Genomic DNA, 20,092 nt, shown 5'->3' with positions numbered 1-20,092 from the left:
TTCCTGGTAGTGGATATATGCTGGCTAGTCATATGTTCCATATAGTTATTAAAATCGCCATAAACTGATGATGAAATGTTCGTTGAAACATATTTGTAATAAATATGAATATGTTTTACTTATTGCATAGCTTCAGGCGTTTCAGGGAAAATACTCCTAAATGTTTGCAAAAGCTGTTATTTACAAAAACGTTGAAATGAATATCTATTTATTTGCTATTTATTGTATTTATATGTATTTATAGGGTTAATAATCATAGACAGTATGTTAGCTCTCTTTTAAATTTATTTTAGTTAATTTAACCAACTTAAATTAAGCGACAAAGAATTCCTGTAAGTCTGTTATAACCTAAATGCTCCCTAACCAACAGTCGGATTTGGTTGCCTTGGGGCAAAGAGGACTATCTTAGTTAACATATTTAAATTAAGTGACAAAGAATTCCTGTAAGTCTGTTATAGCCTAAATATATTCTATTCAGATTTATTTAAAATGATTTTGTTAGTGTTCCACAAACATTTATAGAAAATTGTTGTTTATAGCTTCAAGAAATATGTTTATGCAATGTATTTTTTATATATTTAGTATACTATTTGTTTACCTTAATTCTCTACTATTATTCGGTACAGTATGCTTTGACAAATCTCCATTAGATACTCAAAGAGAACTGTATTGTATTGAACGTTCTAAACAACCTTACTATAATGTTAGCATGATCATCCGATTAAAATTCAAAACAATACCAAACTCACCATTTACAGCAATTCTTCCAGTTCCTTGCTTACACTTGCTCATTACTACCCGGTTCGGTTATTGCAGCAGTCACCGAACCAATATTTTAATTGAATATATTATCTTGATTAATGCATTCCCCGGTCCCATTCCCACTGCTCACTCCACACGTCCCCAAATCGATGGCCATCATCGTTCCCACGAACGTTCCATTTTCGTGAACCAGCGTTTCGGAAGCGGTGCGCTGTCATTAAGCTCATTTCTTTTCACCGGCGCAGCTATGAATACGCCCACCAAACATGTTCGAATCGAGGGCTGACACGCGAAAAAGGAGGCAGTGCATCAGGAAGCTTTCCAGGGCAGTTTGTGATAAGATAACGACGATGGGTACATCAAAATGATAAGGTTGATTGCTTTTACTGCTGGATGTTGTTTTTTATTTTCCTGATTTATGATTTTGTCCATTAACTGTAACTGGTAACATTCCAGCAAATGATTCCACCTCAAACTTATGTTCTGAGAGATATTTATCAGATTTCAGCACATTATTATTTTTAACTATAATCACAAATCACAGTTTCACTGTACCACATTTTTGTTAAGAAATTTCTGCAAAATCAACGTTTCGAATAAATCCCAACGTTAGCAAGAATCGCTCGTACGGCTGTTACAAAACGAGAAATGAAATTGTCCCCGGTATCAATTATTGGAAGTTTCAAGAACACTTTTACCGGCACTGATCGATATCATCATGACCCTTTCGTCGAACTATACACAACCGTCCTTTCAGAACAGCAAAGCGCGCTTCTAACTGATACCTTTCCGAACCCGTATTCGCAAAGGGAGCAAAATTGTTGTCCGGCAGTCAAACGCTCCTCGCCCTGGAAGGATGCATTCACTCGGTACCTCATCGCTTCAGCCCAACTGTACCAAGGGCAAAAGTGTTGCATCGTGCAAATCGGTAACCTCAAATGAGACGCAATAAATCGCTTTCAATCACAGCAATAATTTCAACCCACTTCAACATGTCCGATCGAACGCTCACCTGGCACTGCTCAACCGAACCACTCACAATCGAACAGGGTCGGTGTGCACCAGTGGTGCAAAAGCTACCAACGCTATTTGTCCTAGGACGGTCGACTGGGAAAATAGGATACGTTACGTGAATGGTCCCGAGAGATGTGACGAACACCTGCCAGTGCGAGTGCCTGGTCGAGCACTTTGTTCTTCTACGTCTGGTAGAAGACGGTAGTGTCAAGCGTAGCGAAGGTCAGGTGAGTGTGGTGGAATGAAAGAATCGATTGTTGGTAGCATCGAACAAGTGACTCTAACGTGATTTTTACACCTGTGACTCACAGGAATTTTACTCTCGGAATTTATTCGTAGAATAAAATAAAGATTATTAGTCTTTATCAAGATAACAGGAAATATGAAAGTTCAATTCATGAACGAGGAATAATTTTATAACTTAAGATGAGAACAACAACCTTATGTTTAATAAGTTTCCTGATAAATTCATTTCAATTAGGTACGAGGTATCAGATAACTTCAGTTGTAAAACTACATATCAACTAATCGTTTGAATACCAGAACTCCCCAAAAGCAACAATAGAGCTCGGCAATGATTGCGCTCATCCAAGCGTAGATCTTTGATTTCAATAATCATTTCGACACAGCAGCTATTATAACAATCACTTCATCCATCTCCTTTGCCTAATCGTCACATCATCAAATGCATTTAATTTACGTTAAACGATAAATTACTATTCATCTGGCAATATATGCTGGTAAAAAATGTAGAACGAACCCACTCCTATCAACCATTTCGCCGCATCACCAAATCCCACCACTATCAATCATTCTGTAACCGAACACTTCATTACGCCACTCATCGTAGCGAAGCCGCCGAGCGAAAGCGGTACGAATCCTTCCTTCAATATCGCATCAAGAAGCTAAGCCTTTGCCGTTCCTCACCGAGTGGCAATTCCGCGACGATGATAAGTGAATGTAATTGTTCGAAAGGATTACAATCGGTCCCTGGACTCCCCCGCCCCGGAACACGACACGAACGGGCACCCCGGGCACGACCGCTCACAAAACCGGTGGGCCAAGACGACACATTGTCGCATCGGTTGTAATGAAGATTAATCGATTGGTCCCGCACGGTCGCATTTCGGTGACAGTTTGCCGAGGAGAGGACTGATGGATCGAGGACCGGGCCACGGGTACCGAGAAGAACAAACTGAGCGGAAAATGGATTATCCGAGTTTGAGCGATTTCAGCGAAGAATGGAAGGACATGTCTATTAAGTACGATTGTGTCATCGAATAGAATTTTGTTTTGGGACTCAACTTAAAAAAAAAAACAATCGTGTGAAGTGAATAAAAAAAATATTGAATATTTGAAATTAATTTGATTTTAATAAAACCAATTTGCTAAGCAAGTGTCATTGCGCTGTGAGTTATAAACGCCTGAATGTATGCATAGCAATGGTTGTTGCTAGTAACAAGAATAATTCGATAAATGTTGTCACACAATTTATTAATCAAACAGACCCTTTCTGGCACTTAATATCATGATACTTAAAAACAAGCAAAGCAAACAAGTCCTGGTACCGTTTTGTTAACAAAACATTTAAATTATTTAACACAGATATGTAACGCTTCTACCGATCACACAATGATACATTCTGCAATGCAAAAAGTATAACTTTAGGGGCTTGTTGTGCACTCACACTTACCCATGATAAAATGAAAAATAAAAACCCAATAAACACACTAAACTTATCTTTTGCTGACTATATTTGTTTGTTAAATAAATAACCTGTAGATGACAAACACTTGAAGAGAATAGTTTGAATATTTATAGATAATTTTTTAATGACAACTAGAATTTTCAAATCATGCCTTATCGCTTTAAAAAGAATGCAAATGTGCACTATCGCCAACTCATACCAGTCGTCGTGAAACGTTCGTTTTAAAGAGCAACTGAAGGACCGTTGACAGAAATATCACAGTTTGCGACTCGGGACATGTCGCAACTACTGATTGCACTGAAATTAGTGAACTAAATATGTTTACAATGCTCTTTGGATAAAATGCATTCGTATGTACAAATGTGTTCTGTGACTTTGCATAAATGTTTGCAAAGTGTATTTCATCAGAATCATATTTTTTAGAACGGTAATAAATTCTATCAAACAATCACTACCACCAAGTCGAATGTTCTATTCATTTCTCCTCCTGTGTCACTTGCTTACTACCGTCAGTGAACTATCTCACTGACAGTCTAGCACTAACACCCTCAGTAGCTAAAGTGCACACAGATTGCTACCTTCCGGGCATAAGAAAGCCCCGTATGCTGCCTATTCATTGCGTTTCCCTATCTAAAACAGGGTCAACCGCTGTTTCACAAGAGCTCCAGCTTTTGACTTCATAACGCTACGCCCTTGTTGGCCTTCAGATTCTTCCCGCACGCTTAATAATAGAGATCGGGGGGACCTTTTTTTGTCTTTTCTGAGTATTCTTTTATCACCAGTTTTCCTTACACTGGTGAGCGTTCGGTCCATTTCCTTCGGGCTATAGTTCTCGCTAAAGAACCTATACTTCCCATGCACGCATCATTGCATTTTTACAATCTTTCTCGTTCCCTTTCTGCTACATCTTGCTTTTCCTTTCTGCTGCTGCTTTTATTCAATACCGTGGCTTATTAGTTTGCGTTAACCTTTCCCTCCCTTTTGGTCATGCCACTGTGGTAGCTAAAGGAAAGCACGAACGTAGCATAAAATTTTCCTTCCCAAGTGATCCTTTACCCTGCTATTGTTTCGAGAAGATCCAGGAGGAAGGTGGTGTAATCGGCGCGAGAATGAGCAAAGAGCGGTACTGTACATGTGCTGTGCTCTAGATTCTGTTTCTTTTTTAAGCTCGCCAGTGCGCTGCTTCTTTGCAGCTTCCAGCCGCTGGCACTGTAGCATTTCCTGGCCGCAAAATAGGTCGCCCAATATCGATTTTGTCCCGCGGATGTGAGACATCAGATGAAAAATGTAGGGTAGACCGCGCTTTTATACAAAACTGCAGCACGGATGAAAACTAGCCAATGCAATGCATAAAATTGTACATTTTATCAGCATTTTTATGTAATTTGTAGATTAAAATTATTAAAGCTGATGGGGACGCCTAGTCTTTTATGAGATTTTGAACACAGCAATAGTAATTCTGTTCTTACTCAAATTGCATTGGACGAATCACATTATTTTTACAAATAATTTTACGTTTTACATATTTCAAGTTTCTAATAACAGATTCTAAAATTCAAAACCAGGGTATAGTCAATCAAACGCTATCACTCAACGCTATCAAACGCCCAACAAATAAAAACAGTCAGAAAAACCAAACCTTTTGATTGATTTTTTACATGATCTATGAGAACAGGTTCATTTATTTCGCACACAGTTTTGCCTATCGCAAATTGAACGATCACGGACTGACCACCGGCGCCCCAAAAATAACCTAAAAACATGAACGAAATTATTAGCTGTCCTGTTGCATCCTACCCGACCCTCGGAACCATCAAAACCATTATGCCAACCTCACTAAACCCTTCTCTTCCTTCCCTCTACGCGGGATTTTAATCCCTTTTCCATTGTCTTGGAGCCCTTTCAACTTTAAGCCCTGAAACTACTCCTTGATCGTGCTGTCTGTTCCGGAAGGATGCTGCCGTGCCTTCGGCGAGCGAAACATAATTAATCTTATTTTGTTTCGCTACCTACCCGACCCAGCATCATTATCGCTCGGTGCCAGTGGAACGTTTTCTTCAGATTTTTCTCATTTCCTTTTGAGTGATTTTTTCTTTTTGCAATAGAAAGAAAAATCCCCAAAAGTCTCTTTACAGCATGGACGAAAATGATAACACAAAAACACAGCCCCAGTTCTGGTCGAATGAAGCGACCTTTCTCTTCCTTGGTGCAAAAGTTTTGAGCCACAACTTTCAACATTTTCTTTCCACAGCACCGCCGTTTGGAATCGTGTGGAAACGATTCACTGGCGAACTTTCAATCTTCAACGACAAGAGGCTTTTTGTTCGGAATTTATGTGATAATTTGGTCAAATTTATACATAAGCCGATTCTATGCGCAACCCTTGCCATCGTTTTCTCGAAACCGAAACCGAAAGCAAACGGATGAACTGGACCCTTTTCTTTTTCGCTTTTCTTTACTTTTAAGTTGTGTTTTTTTTTTTGATATAACACAGAAGAATGTTAACTCCATAGGGTACAGGAAAGCATTCTCTTTTTCCGTTCATTGAACCGTTGAACGCATAATAATAAGCTGCCTTATTTTCTCTTTACTACTGCCAGCAATAGGAAAGCTTTTAGGGCTGAAAAATGAATAATTACTTCGGAATTGATATTCGCACAAGCAGGCAGACGGCAGGCAGCGGGCGTGAAGCACAGTTTTGCATTCATTTAAAAACTTTTTTAATCACGATTAAAACCATCGGTTAATGGTTTTCTGTAGCCACTTGGAGTGTGCTTTATGTTTGCTAAAGCCGTGCGTCACGCGTGTTCGCACTGATTTTTGATTAATCACTGAGAGGGGTTTTAGTTCAGTGCTTTGGATCAAATGATAAATTTTATACAGGTTCAAACAACTGACACGAGTGATAGTTCAAAATCACAAAGATGTGTGATGAAGACCACCAAGCTTACTAGCATTAACGTTGAAACGTATTCTTAACATAAAATATCTTTAAGCTACAATTATATCAATTGCACAAAACCTTATCTGAAAGTATTAATTCGTTTTAGTTACTTGTTTACCACCGTGAGGCTAACGATCCGTCACAATTACCTTCCCAAATTGAACAGCGGCTAACCTTTCGGTTTACCACAAAGCCCACGGCATTAAAGATGAGAACTTATTATGCATCCCTCTCGGAATCCGGCACAAGCTTGACGATGTTGCTTGTCTACTCAAACGCTTCACTTGCACACTAAACGATCTCCAAGCTTCAAATGGGTGGGATGGGTAGAGTTCGAACCATTTCCCAGACCCCATCCCATGCTGTGCTTGGGGCCATATGTAACCAGTTTTATTATTTCCAACTACGCTCAAGCTGCAAAATAACCTCACAACAAAGGTAATAGCATGTTACGGAAATTATTCGCGCTTGTTGTTTTACCCTCCGCGTGTGTTTCGTTGTTCGAGCAAGAATATTAATAATACGTACGCACAACAATAAGAAAAAGTAAACTCCAACAAGCGCTATACAAAACCGGGCTCATTTACTGCTTCACACAGTTTGCTGTTTGTGTGTCTGTGACCTTTTTTCCATTTCAGCTAGCAGCCTCGAATCGAACAAAAAAAGACATATTGTCACCACGCTGTTTTTCTGCCTCCAATGCTCCAAGCAAAATATTTTTTTTTTTACTTTATAAAAGGTCCCAGAAAAGCCGGCCGTCAAAGAGGTGCGTGTGTGCACTATAAACAAAGCAACAATATTCCCACCGTAAAAGGATCGCAACGGCGTGAATTTCATCCACTGTTGGGGAGAATGGAGAGCAAATAAAAGGCTGAAAGTTGCTTTTCACTACAGCAGCGGTACGGCTTATAGCACGAAATGCGCAGAGCAATCCGCCACAAAAAAAAAAAAAAAACATGAAACCCACAGCGGTGGAAAAACAAATCTTAACCTGTAGCACGTAAATACGTTCTGGCGTGAAATTGATTTTTCCAGACAGTGCCAGTTGTTTGCTTTGTTCATTTTTACCACATTTTTGCTTTTGCTAAACAAAACATTTGAACTTACATGTTAAAAAAAAGCTCTGCAATAAAATCCAGGTTAAAAAAAAACAAGCAGTAAGCTATTACTTTTCTTCCATTCTGAAAGGAAGCTAGATCATTTGTTCTAATTCCTCCATCTAATTGCAATGGACTCAACGTTAGACGCACAGAGCAATTTGCTACCAGAGCTTGCGTCCCCATGCCAAGTGAACAACCATGCGCCTCCACTGAGCTCCTTTTCCATTCAAATGTTATTAAGATTGGCATTCCCAATTTCTTGCCCTCAGTTCACCCCAACCCATTCACATACACACACACACACACATACACTCAATTTGCCAAAGCCACTAACTATTCAAACTTTGCTGAAACGTTCCCAACTAGGTCATGTGTTGCCGAATGAGCAGCAGCAGCAACAGCAGGAGGAACATATTCGAGGACAAAGCGATAAATTCTCGATAAGATCGTCTTGGAGATGGGCTCCAAAGTTCTCCCTCCGGCAGCGCAACTTCACCGGTGCTGGCACGCGGAATGGTAACGCAATGGTTTGGCGTACACACGGTAACCATTAATCAACCTTCACCGTCTAACCTTCCTCAAAATGGAGCCACCCTGACGAAGAAGTGATGCGATGTAAGCGAGATTTTAATTAACTTGCTCACATGACTAAGCGAGCGTGTGGAAGAAGAGCGCTAGGGCTCGGCAAAACGGATTTACTTTAAGCTACCCAAATTAAGGTGATAGTCTTGGAGAGGTTTAGAGTTTCATATCCTTGGTGGTTTATTAACTTGCTCTTGGCTTAGTAGCAAATGGAGAAGAAAATTAGTATGTCATCTAGTAGAGAGATTTGCAGGGATACCAAATTATTTCACACATAGTTTCTTATCCTATTGAAATAATTAAGTAAATTTATGCTAGATTTACAATTTTTACTCACAAGTTAACTTTAAATTTATATACTTCTCATAAACTCTCACTTCTATTTAAGTCTACGACACGTGCGAAATGTCGCAAGCTAGGCAGAATGAATCTGCAAAACTCTTGCCATCGCCCTCAAGATAAATGTGCCTGTTGCACGCCTTCAACAAGCAAGATGCCAATGTGCACAAACTCATTACGGGAATTAGTTTTACTACGTGTACGATACGTTCCTCGGCTCGGCAGGATATGTTTTCCACTTTTCGTACAATAGAAGAAGACGAAAAATCCACCGAGTAGGTCGTAAATATCGCTGCCTTTTCAAGAGGCACACCACGATGTTTCTGAGGTCGGGAAAAAAAGACAAACCAAGCATGGTTGTCTCGTGTTTTGCTGACGTCAGTTAGAAAGGAGAGACATTTCCCCCCCCCCTGCATTAAAAAGCACAAGAACGTGGTTCGTGCTATAGAATTGCCTGCGCAAACTGGTCTGAATTCTTCATTCAGTAACGCAACCATACACTGCAACCGTACCTTTGTTTTCCATGGAATACTTTGAGCGTACTTATGTTTTTCAGAATTTCATACTTTTCCTGATGGTACTATGGTATGGTACAGATGGTATAAACGCTGCTGGCAAGGCCCCTCGAATGATATACCCGGAACAGCACTCTACATAAAACTGGCACAATTCTTACGAAGCTTCCGGGATGTATAACGTATAACGAAATAATGCGAGCTACATCTAGCTTGCAGAACAAATCAAAGTGAATTTTAAAACAAACAAGTGTTATGTCCGCAGCAGGAAGATAACCAAACGGGTGACGTTCGCATTATTTTCCAGAAGCAAAATGAATATTCTAGGAATTTTATCTAATGAAAACAAGAATCATTTAGCTGAATATATGGAAAATAATTCAGCAAGAAAGGCCTGGAGAACAATAAAGAACTGTTTATCTTTCAATCAAAAAAATGCTTAACAAGCTAACATTATTTGCTATACTCAAGTATGTAACGCTCAGCGATTCTCTTTAGAACGAATGGTGGAGGAAAGAAAGAATGAGAACGACATGCGCTACGCCGCTTATCGCAATGAAAAAAAAGTGTGAGTGATAACAGTCGCACGACAAATTGTCACTCTCATCGCTCTCTTGCCATGCACTAAGTGCTCACCCTACACTCGGCGATGTCAGATTGGCGGTTAAAGTGTTAATCCTAGTACAAAGTCAAAACTGACACGAGATGTAACCTATTCAATGATTATATGTGTGCAATTGATTATGACAAAGTTTGATAGCCTCCTATGTATCTTCAATGGGACCCCACAACTCTACTTATAGGACCCCAAAAACAAAGTAAAACCGATATTTGACACAAAACAAAGTGAAATAATTGGTGTAAGCAAAACATTGATGTCTATGACGTGTTGGATACTTCTATCGTCCAAAATTAAGTTGTGAATAGTAGTCATAAGAGCATCTCTTTACTAATACGAAAAAATTCTTTAACTCTGAAATTTTGTCTATGCAGGCCTTAATGCAGGTTTTTGTAAAATTTTCATTGTGGTAAATCATGGTCATTAACGACGAATCAGCCGTTATGCATAGCCATTGCATTGCCGATTGTGAGCCCCACTTCCAATAATTCGTAGAATGCAGAAACTAAATTATTGTTGAATCCTCTGGCACGAGCAGTTGAGGTTGCTCCAAGCCTACAAAGAAACAGTGTCGGAGTTCCTGTTAGGAAATAAGTCATGTACGCGACCCCAGCAGGTTTCATGCCATTTCTTCCACGAAGTAAAAAATAAACTGTTTAAATATATTTTTTTAAATTCCACCGAAGTTCTCATTTATTCTTATAACCTGGTCAGTTCGGCCGGTTTGTATCAGTTCCACTTCTTATTGTGGATTGAACACAGAACCGAACAGTTGATTGTGTTGCCAGATAATGGGTTTCGTTAGGAGCCTCATCAGCGTGGTGCATGTAACAGCATAATGCATAGCTGCTGTTTTCATAGGTCTTCAGATTATTGCAAATTTGTATGCTTTCTCCAGTTGCTGGTGGGTCCATGACTTACAGTAACCCTTATTTAAGGCAATTTGTTCACATCTGCCCATCGCCAATTGATAGCAGATAGCAGAAGTAAAACAGATAAAAAAAATCCCGGTATCTTTTTTCCTTTACGACTCAGTGGCCGTCTTTCCCACTTTGATGTCAGGATGGTTTAACCATCAGAATACAATATTTTGTATTGCTTAAATTGCCGTCCTTGCAGCAGTTATGTGCTTAATAATCACGACAACTTATTCACATCGTAAACCTGCCAAAAACATACACAAAGCAAGCTATAAAGCTTAAGATCTCTAGTAGCAAAATTAGATCCTCACCAAAAAGTTTTGTTGGAATGATAGAAAATTAGTTTTGCTCCCAAATTTAACCAATTTAACAGAATGCTAAAACAGTTTCTCAAATATGTAGTCACCCTTTCCATGTTTCCCGCAGTATCCGTCTTTACCTTCTAATGAAAAATCTACTGCTTTCAATCCATTTCACAGAGTCACCATCTTCTTACCATCCATATGCTTCCACAGTCGAATGTAGCATGTACCATTGCGATCAAAATTCCACGTTTCCTTCTTTATACCTTCAAACATGCTACCGTTAATTATATTCTTACCAATCCCTTAACTGGCTTATAAACGTGCACCGTAACACGCAGCGCATAATTTCCTTCTGTGTTCCACACCCGTCATAAATATAAGCCCTTAATTGTGCTCGAAACCTCAATTCTTTGCCGCCAAAGAAAAGTCATTTCCCGCCGTGCTGCCAAACCTTCTGCTTTCTCATCTTCTCAGCGCTTCTTCTCTTCTTCCTAGATGGTTTCTGAATTTGCTTCCATATTTTTATGAGCTTATCCCCCCCCCCCACCATGAAGGCGTGTAACTCCCTCAATCGTGAGCTAAAAATAACCGATCCATACAGGGGGTATGCGGGGAGTCGATATTCATTTCTCGCTTTTTTTTCTGTCTTATGAAGAAGACCCTTCCAAAGAATATGAAATGAATAAAAAAAAACCGAAATCCTTAACAAATAAGACGCTGCTCCCGATTTGGCAAACCAAACGCACACACACACACACACACACATCACAGCACCAAGAGGAAGGAAGCCATGAATGAAGATCTAAATTGTGTGTTTTACTTGCTTCCCCGAAACCATTTGCGCGTACAAAATACTGCTCGGGGGCCCCTAGAATCGCAGCATACGAAATTCTCCACAGAGCGCAAAACCGTAGAACGTCGGACGAGGCGGCATTCGAGAGGGATAGACAGTTGGAATAAAATTTGCATCTTTTATTTAGCTACCGTACTAACTCTCTTTCTCTGCTTTTTTTTTCTTGCCCTTAGTACTGACTTTTTCCTGCGTTCCTGCTCGTCTCGGTACTTGATCGAGTCTTATCTTTCGATTTACTTTCGGCAGCGTTCCCCCACAAACACGTACCAAACAAACAAAAAAAAAACAAAAAAGACAATTTCACCAGTTCACCAGGCCGAGCATATTTGCCAAAACAACTCCTACCAAGGCTACGAATAGAGCACAGGAAATCGATCTTCGGGCGCGTATCGGGTGAAAAGCGATATCAAATAACCATAAGGTCGTTTATTTCAGCTTCCCTTCGGCTGTACGCGTTGCGCAAAAACAAACCACGGGAAAAACAAAACAGGCCAAAAATTAAATCAAATAAACCCCCTCGACGACGCTGAGGTGTGCGGAGCGCTGTGCGAAAGAAATATTGGTTGTCTGTTTGTACTTACAATTTATGCTAATCGGAAATTCATATCGCGACAGATTTTCCCCTCGCAACGCTGGGGCATTGGCTGCGTGGCGGCTCGAAACATTCCACCGATTCCAGCCACCAACTGGCAGGCTCATTTCCGGCTACGATCACATCGATCGTTGCGTTTCTTTCGATATCACTTGCGCGTGTTTGTGTGTGGTGGTTAGCTTTTTAAGGTTAGTTTCCACTAATAATACGTCAAAACTAGCACACCTACTAACACCGAGAAGCACACAGACACAGTACACCCTCTTTCTTGTTTAACTCACAAACGTTACAAGCCATTTTTTTCATAGAAACACCGTGCCACAGGAGCGTGTATATTTACGATCACAAATGAACTTTTTTTTTCTTTTTGTTTTGCTACCCGCACAAGAAAACGGGAACGCATTGCACTGGACGCGCGTACCACAGCTGCCAGCTGGAGCACTTTTTGACAACGCCGGAACGCGGTGTACGCGCGAATAATACGTGCCCGCTGTGCGATAGCTGTCAAGTTAACGCAACGTGACGCAGGCTCTTTTTTAACACTTCAGAGTTGTTACGCTCGTTTCGCTCGCACACACGCAAACGTTTCAGAACCGCGAGCACATACTTATACTTTAGGAATGGTCACACTTAGCAAGGGTAGCTTCTTCGTTCACTTATTTTTAATACTATTATTTTATTTTATTTTATTATTATTATATTTGATGTAACAACACTACAACACTATTATATTTTCTGTAAATATTCTACACAGCGAGTATATTTATATTTATATCTTGTATTCTTCATTTTATAACACTTCATAGCAATAACTAGATTATATTTTTACACTTCTTCACCTGTTTTTTTTTCTCTTTTTGTACACACCTAATATTTCACATGTTTATCTTATGCTTTTCTGGTATATTCCACATGTTGAGCCTGAAAGTAATATGTTTTATTATTTACTTGATTTTATTAAATGTTTGTAGATTTTCTCTTTTATTTGTTTCATTTTACTTCCATTTTCAGTATCTAAAAGAATCGTTTTTGCGTAGTCAACAACTTATTCTTCTTTTTGCATATTGTTTTTAGCAAACCGCTCCTGCTGTGTGTGTATGAAAAGCGAACTGCTCGGTATCTCACCAATCCGTTGCCCACCCGGAGCGTGCAAATCAATATAAAGAGGGAGAAACTGTTCACCCTCACTCCCATTTTTCCTTGCATGCCTTGCTTGCCATTTTATCAACAGCACGGCCAGCAAGATCCATCGGTAACAGAATCCTTCTGTAACAGCTCTGTGACAAGCTTCGGGTGCGGCAACCATTATCCAGAAACTTTTCCAACGCCAGTATTTATTAGTCGTACTGGGTTAGCGAAACAGTCGAGTTTTGAGCGCGCGCGCGTTCGCTGTGCCTGACGGTGTGTTTCAATTTACCATCCATTTTCCATTGGAAGTAACAACAACAAAGAAAAACCATCACCATCGTTCTACGTGTCAGTTTCCCCCACGCAGCATACATCGTTTCCATTCCCAAACGCAGCCGCAACAGTAGCGCAGGTGGGAGAAGAAAAAATAAGTCGAAACTGCGATTGAAAGATAATTTACGATCACGTACCCATCGTGGGACGGCAAACGTAATGTAGGTGAGCGCATCTGGGCGTGTGTGTGTGTGTGTGAGTATGTGGAAAATCGAACCATTTTCCCACTGCGTACTGCGCTTTCATGTGACACTTTTTCCCTTCTCCTTTTGCACCGTTTTCAGTACAGTTTCACGTCGTATTTCGCCTTCCAAGGGGTTGCTGCTTTTGGCAGCTGTACTGAGAATAGTAATAGAAGCACCCCAAGGGGTGTTTTTGTTGGAATTTCGAACTGTTTTCTAACACTCCGCTATGCCACGTGAGCAAGTGAACGTGCACATCGCGCAACTTCGCTATCGCTACTGCTGCTACGAAATCTATCATTTTCTTTTTATCTTTTTCAGTGTTTCATGTTTTTTTATCAGCTTGAAAGTGGGGTGAAATTTACTTGGTGACCTTTGCAGAAATGCTATTTCTATAAATGCATTTAGAAGTTTAAAAATAAAACATAATAGAAAATGGTATGCAATACTTCTTTCTAGATATCAATAGCTTGATGTTTGTACATGTTTTGTGTTTAAAAATCAGCTCCCAGTTCAGTTCAGTTTTAACAAAGACTGTAACGAGCACAGTTTTAACAAAGACTGTAACGAGCATAATACCTAGTATAATGATGCAACAATGATTTCTCTTTCCAGGCAGCAGTTAGGGAGCAGCAAAGCATATAAAATTACGTGAGTGAGTTTTGTCAAACTTTATTGAACAAACAAGGCAACCCTCACAAACTGTTGAGCAAAGGAATAAGCTGTTTTCTTTGATATTAGGCATCCATGCATGCAAAGTCTATCCCAAGCCAAGATTATCAAACCATGACCAAACGGATAATTTCCGTTTGCTCATAGCAAACAAAGCTCATATAGATTTGCTTAGTTTCCCATTTACTTAGGTATGCACCCATTTGGAATAAGGTCTTAAGGTTGAAGACATCAAGTTAATGCTCATAAGTCACATAAATGTGTTTTAATTAATACATTTTTCAAAAAAACCAAATTTAGACCTGATTTTTATTTTAGGAAAGTTCACACTAAAACAGATCCAGTAGAAAGTTGAACAGATTATTGATGATTTCCAGCCAATACATGTTAAGCTGTATTTTTTGTATGTAAATGTAAAACATTGTCAAGATCTTGGCTATAAAAAATCGAAATTATCTGTCTCACGCCAAATCCCATTTTTTGGCTGAATTTACAGGGCTATTAAATATCGAAACAAAATATTGAAATCATTTTTAATAGACGGGGTTTCTTTATGTTATGAAAGCATGAATTGCTCGAGAACACTTCTTTCTTCATAAGTGCAATTTAATCTCCCAGCATGACTCCGACTATGTAAACATTATTATACCCGTCAAAGTGATCCTCCCCTCCCGTGGCCTCGTGATTCATCGCAAACATAATCGGAATGTCTTGACTCTAATGACCCTTGGTTTTACATCCCCATAAATCCACATAGTAATGGAGCACATCGTGCGAGCTGTATTGCTACGGCGTAAAAGCTTCCTCTCGTCTGCTCTTTCTCTCTCCCCCTACTCACTCATCGTGGTGCATTTCCATTTCCTGCACCAACACATCACGCTTGAAACGCGCGGGCAAGGAAAGTTTGTTTGTATTCCAAGCTGCGAGCGCCGAAACGTGGCATCCGTCTGGACAACACCTGTGCGGTCATTTGCACCCGCCGAACACGAACTGCATTCTTTGCTCCCCTTCACGTCAAGGTTTTACGGCGGCGTTTCGTTCGTGCTCTGCATGCAAAGTACATCCTTCCGGGTTTGGGTACATTAATGACCCAAACGTTGTCAGTTTACAGTGTTTGTTGTAAAGTTGGTTTTTCACTCTCTCTCTCTCTCTCTCTAGCTCTCTTTTTCATTTTTATTACGTAGAGTCAACAAATGGCAACAATTTTCACACCTACAGCAGGGGCTGACATGCGTCGAGTATGGCAGTCACTGAACACATACATTCCTTCTCCCTTCCCTCTCTCTCTCCCTCTCTCGCTCTTCCTGCGCCTTCCTTCACGCCTTATCCGAGCCCCGATGTTTCTACCACCTTGGGATTCGCGGAGGGCGGATTTTATGTGTTTTCCAGCAAGAAAACAAAAAGCAAGAAAAAAAATATCATCACCACGGAGGAACTCGCATACTCTCGCTCGCATGCTTGGCGACCCGAACAGAAAGGATCCCGTGGTGTGGCAAATGCCGTGGCCGTAAATTATTTTTTAATATTCTATTTATTTACATTTTATCGCTTTTCCCTACCTTCCCCCGACACCCACATTCCAGCAGCGGGGCGAGCGGTCGCCGTCGATCGATCGTTCGGACGGCCGGGCGCGCTTCTATTTTTATGGGTGTAAAAAGCAATTTATGGAAGCAAATGGTGTTCGTTCGGCTGCTGTATCGATAGCTTTGTGTGGGCGAGCGAAATCATACGGAATAATAATAAAAAGGCCACTGTAGAGCCGAGGCTTCAAACCGAGGCTGGAAACTTGTCGCCAAACTGTACGAACCGGAGCGAGTGTAATGTAATTTTCGGCGCTATTATGTAGCAGCAGGGTGGGAATAAGAATCAAAGTAATGACGTAAGCATCCAGGTTATGGATATCAGATTTGGCCATTTTTCTTACACCAGATTTGGGGTTTGATTTTCATGCTTTTCTTTTGTTTTTGTTACAATCCTATAAATACTGAACGCTATTGAGCTATTATTAAAATATGTCACATTCACCACACGAACATCGCATTTGTTTTGATCACACAGCAAGATTCATGTCACCAGGCCCAGGCTCGTCGCTACACAACCGCACTCGAATCCCCTCCAATTCCCCACTCAGCTTCTTACGGTGGGTTAGGTTATGTGTGGCCCAAAACTGTCACAAACAGACACCGAACTGGCCGGCACAAATCCCATCGCTACAAATTTTAATGATGTCTCCGATCACTTCTGGCCGCTCACACTTAAATCGTGTCAAAATTTTTGCCACCCACTTTCTCCTCCCCGGGTCAGCGCCTTTTCACTCTGCACCACTCAGCAAGAAACCTCCTCGATACACATTCACAACATCGGGCATTAGGCAAGTGAACGACGACGACGACGACGACCGGCCCGCGCACGGACTCGCCACTGTGGCTGAATTAATTGCATCTCTTCCGACCGATTAAAAGCAAGTGACAGATCGGATTTGCAGAAAATTTTGGCAAACGACCCCTTGATGGTGGTGGTGATGGTGGCTGCGAGCCACATCCACCCCGCCTCGTGTTGCTTCGGTCGGTTGGACCGAGTGATGAGTGGAACGGTATAAATCAAACCCTTTTCCTCTTGGGCATCGCTGTCCTGCCCGTGTGGTGGCAGAAACGAAATTAATTACACCACCATTTCCACTTCCACATCGCCACGAACGGATTTCACGTGTAAGTGTGTGTGTTTGTATTTGTATGTTTCGACAAAAACACGATCGGTTGTCCCACCACCGCACACGCTCTAATGGCGTGTGTCAATTAGACCCTGCACAGTCCCGTCATCATCTGAACTGGAGATCAAGCGATTTGGACAGGAGCGTTGGAAAGTGCGGGTGCGCGTGCCACTCGTCATGTCTACCTCGGTTTACTGTCATCAGTCGGTCGCCACGCGACGGTCGATCTGTCCCGAAGATCTATCATCGATAGGCACACCTTGCCCGTTCAGATACAATCGCAACCGGGCCATTGTATCAATCGATCCCATTGATTGTGTTGCAACCACCGAGCTCGTTCGATGAAACACACCTTCTCAATGGCGGAGGTTATCTATTCACTGCACTACACTACACTTTTGCTCATTGTGCGTCACCACCATTACCCTTTTTTTCGACCGCGGTACACCACTAAACCGCAACGGCACTCCAGCAGCAGTTGACCGGTGGCTGTTCCCACCCACTGAATGTGATAGCGGGGCTGGGGGAAAGGGTGGTGGGGAGGGGGAGATGGTTTGTCCCAATGTAAGTGTCGACGGTTGGGCCCCCCAACCAACAACGAACAATTCAAGCAGCACCACCGTTGTTGTTGCGTGTGCGTCCTGCTTGCTGGCAGCTCGAAGACTGAGCGGTTTTCCACACTCTCTCGCAGGACGTTGGAGCCCCCGGATTGAACACACACAAACACATACACACACACACACACACACACACGTGCACACAAAGGAGCGAGGAAAAGCGGCTGCCACATACATACCAGCCGGTGCCGAACACAGCTTCTGTGAGACTAGTTTCTAGCGCTCCTCTCGACGGAGCGCTTCCAACGCTCTCTAAAGTCTCTCGCGGGGCTATCTTAGTGTGAATGAAAAAAAAAAACATCTCACCTGCACGCACATTCGCTTCTTATCAATTCCTACTCTCCTACATACAATCTCATTTGTGCCCTCTTTTTATCAAACGGCGATACAGCGGTGCAAGAAAGAGACCAAACCCCGCTTCGGAACAACAACTTGTTGGAGGGAAACCCATTCACACGTGCAATGAACGTGCGCTTGGTGAGAGATCGCTTTGTCGCAAAGCAATAAATGAGATAAGTTGCTCAGAGCGGATGCAAGAGAATTGCTTTTTGAGAGCTGCTCTCACGCGCACGGCCGTGTGAGTGAGAAGAGAGCTTAGTGAGCTGATGTGAGTGGCTCACTAGACGAGCAAACGATAAGTTTGCTGTAGTCGAATTTTGCGCGCTTTATTTTTTTGCTGGGGAAAACGATAAGTTACGTTTGCAAACGGTATCTTTTCCTCCGGTTGTTGTGGAAGTGAACTAAACATTCTGCTAAGAGTTGATTCTGAGCGAAGAGGAATGTACTCGTAGCTACCAGGAGTAGTAAATTATTTATTTTGGACTATTATTTCTGCACAATCATGCGCTGTTTAAAACCAAGCGGAGCTTGGTTCTTGTTTTTCTAAATTCTAGCTACTGCCCGTCGAAACACGCTCCAACTTCCTGATAAATTCATCCAAACAAGCATGCCTTAGCTGCCGTCTTGCTTCACACCGTGTCACTTCAAAGTAGCACTTTATTAACTCAAGTTTCCACCGGTTTCCCAGGCCGGTGGTACAATCTTACCCCATTGTCAGGCGCACGGCACCCGTGCTCATCAAATTACCCCGGCAGGTGATTTTAAAAAGCTGCTCAACTTAACCGCTCCACTGTCTCCACGGATCTCATTTGGGGAGGGGTAGGGATGGACGGGAACTGTGATAATAAACAACAAAGTAAGCTTTTCCTTCCTCGCGTGTCGACACTCCAGCAGCTGCCCACGCTGCTGCACGCTGCTAAGCCCACCATCAACCACCAACACAAGGATAGATAGTCAAAGATGCGGAAGCTGCACGAAATGCGCATGGAAAGAACAGAAGGGGGGAAAAAACACCGCCACCACCTTGCTCTTGAGCTGCGAGGAGCGGGCAAAAGTTCCTGCACTTGGAAGCGCATGCAGCCGGAACACAAATGGAAATGACTCATCATCAACTTGGCGGTTGAAGAAAACGAACGACCGTAAAACACACAGGGAAAAGAGCGTAAAACAGAACGTCACACTGCATAAGACAAGGTGCCGAGCGATGCAGCAGCGAAGAACGCGTAACATTATCCACAAGCTGTGCGGAATTGTAGTGTGCGCGGCCGTAAGGTAAGAGGCAAAGTTGTGCCAACTACTTGCCACGCTTGCATTCGAGAACAGTTCGAGATTTCAGTTTATGATTCTAGGAAGCGTTACCAGAGGAGGTAAATGATGTTACAAGAGTTTTCCCGTACGGAAGCTCTCTCGTTGTGAGGACATGTCAATGATGTAGCTTTCCTGAGCATCTGTTTGAGAAGGGTTTTTTTGGCATGTTATGTACATTCCATGCACTGTGCGTTGTATTATTTTGTGCAACTCATTCAGTATTTTCTGAACAAGTTTTTCCACTTCACAGTACAACACTTTTTAATTAGTCTTGTTTGTTGGTTAGTTTGGATTCTTTTGTGAATTAATCACCGTTAGGAGAGATTTGTCGTGTGGGGCATACTTTTTGGGGTATTGGCATGACATTTGAATTGGGAAATTATTTTAAACCTAGCTCATATAAAACTATTTTATTCCTTTTTAACTCTAAGTACTAACTGTTTGACTTATGGGATTCGGTTTCACTTATTATGGTATAGAATTCAAACAAATAGTCCATAATTTAGGACCTATTTTTTCGAAATCTGGTATGTTTGGAATTTCTGAAGAA

At 41.5% G+C, this 20,092-nt stretch overlaps 1 protein-coding gene across 2 annotated transcripts in view; it reads right to left on the bottom strand.

Annotated features, from left to right (window-relative positions):
* Positions 1-17,927, bottom strand: part of LOC120903259 (5-hydroxytryptamine receptor-like) — a 103,272-nt gene extending 85,345 nt beyond the window's left edge. The window contains exons 1-2 of one of the 2 annotated variants that reach the window (XM_040312561.1): positions 17,704-17,927; positions 12,243-13,174 (exon numbers count right to left, since the gene is read on the bottom strand). The gene's annotated coding sequence lies outside the window, so the exon portion shown is untranslated. Of the gene's footprint in view, positions 1-12,242; positions 13,175-17,630 lie in introns of both variants that reach the window. The other variant, XM_040312562.1, reaches the window with a different exon arrangement.
* Between the last annotated feature and the right edge of the window lie 2,165 nt (positions 17,928-20,092).

The sequence above is a fragment of the Anopheles arabiensis genome, chromosome 3 (assembly GCF_016920715.1).
Source record: "Anopheles arabiensis isolate DONGOLA chromosome 3, AaraD3, whole genome shotgun sequence".
In the NCBI taxonomy this organism is placed as follows: domain Eukaryota; kingdom Metazoa; phylum Arthropoda; class Insecta; order Diptera; family Culicidae; genus Anopheles; species Anopheles arabiensis.
The sequence above is the reverse complement of the archived record's forward strand: the minus strand, read 5'-3'. Positions and strand labels throughout refer to the sequence as shown.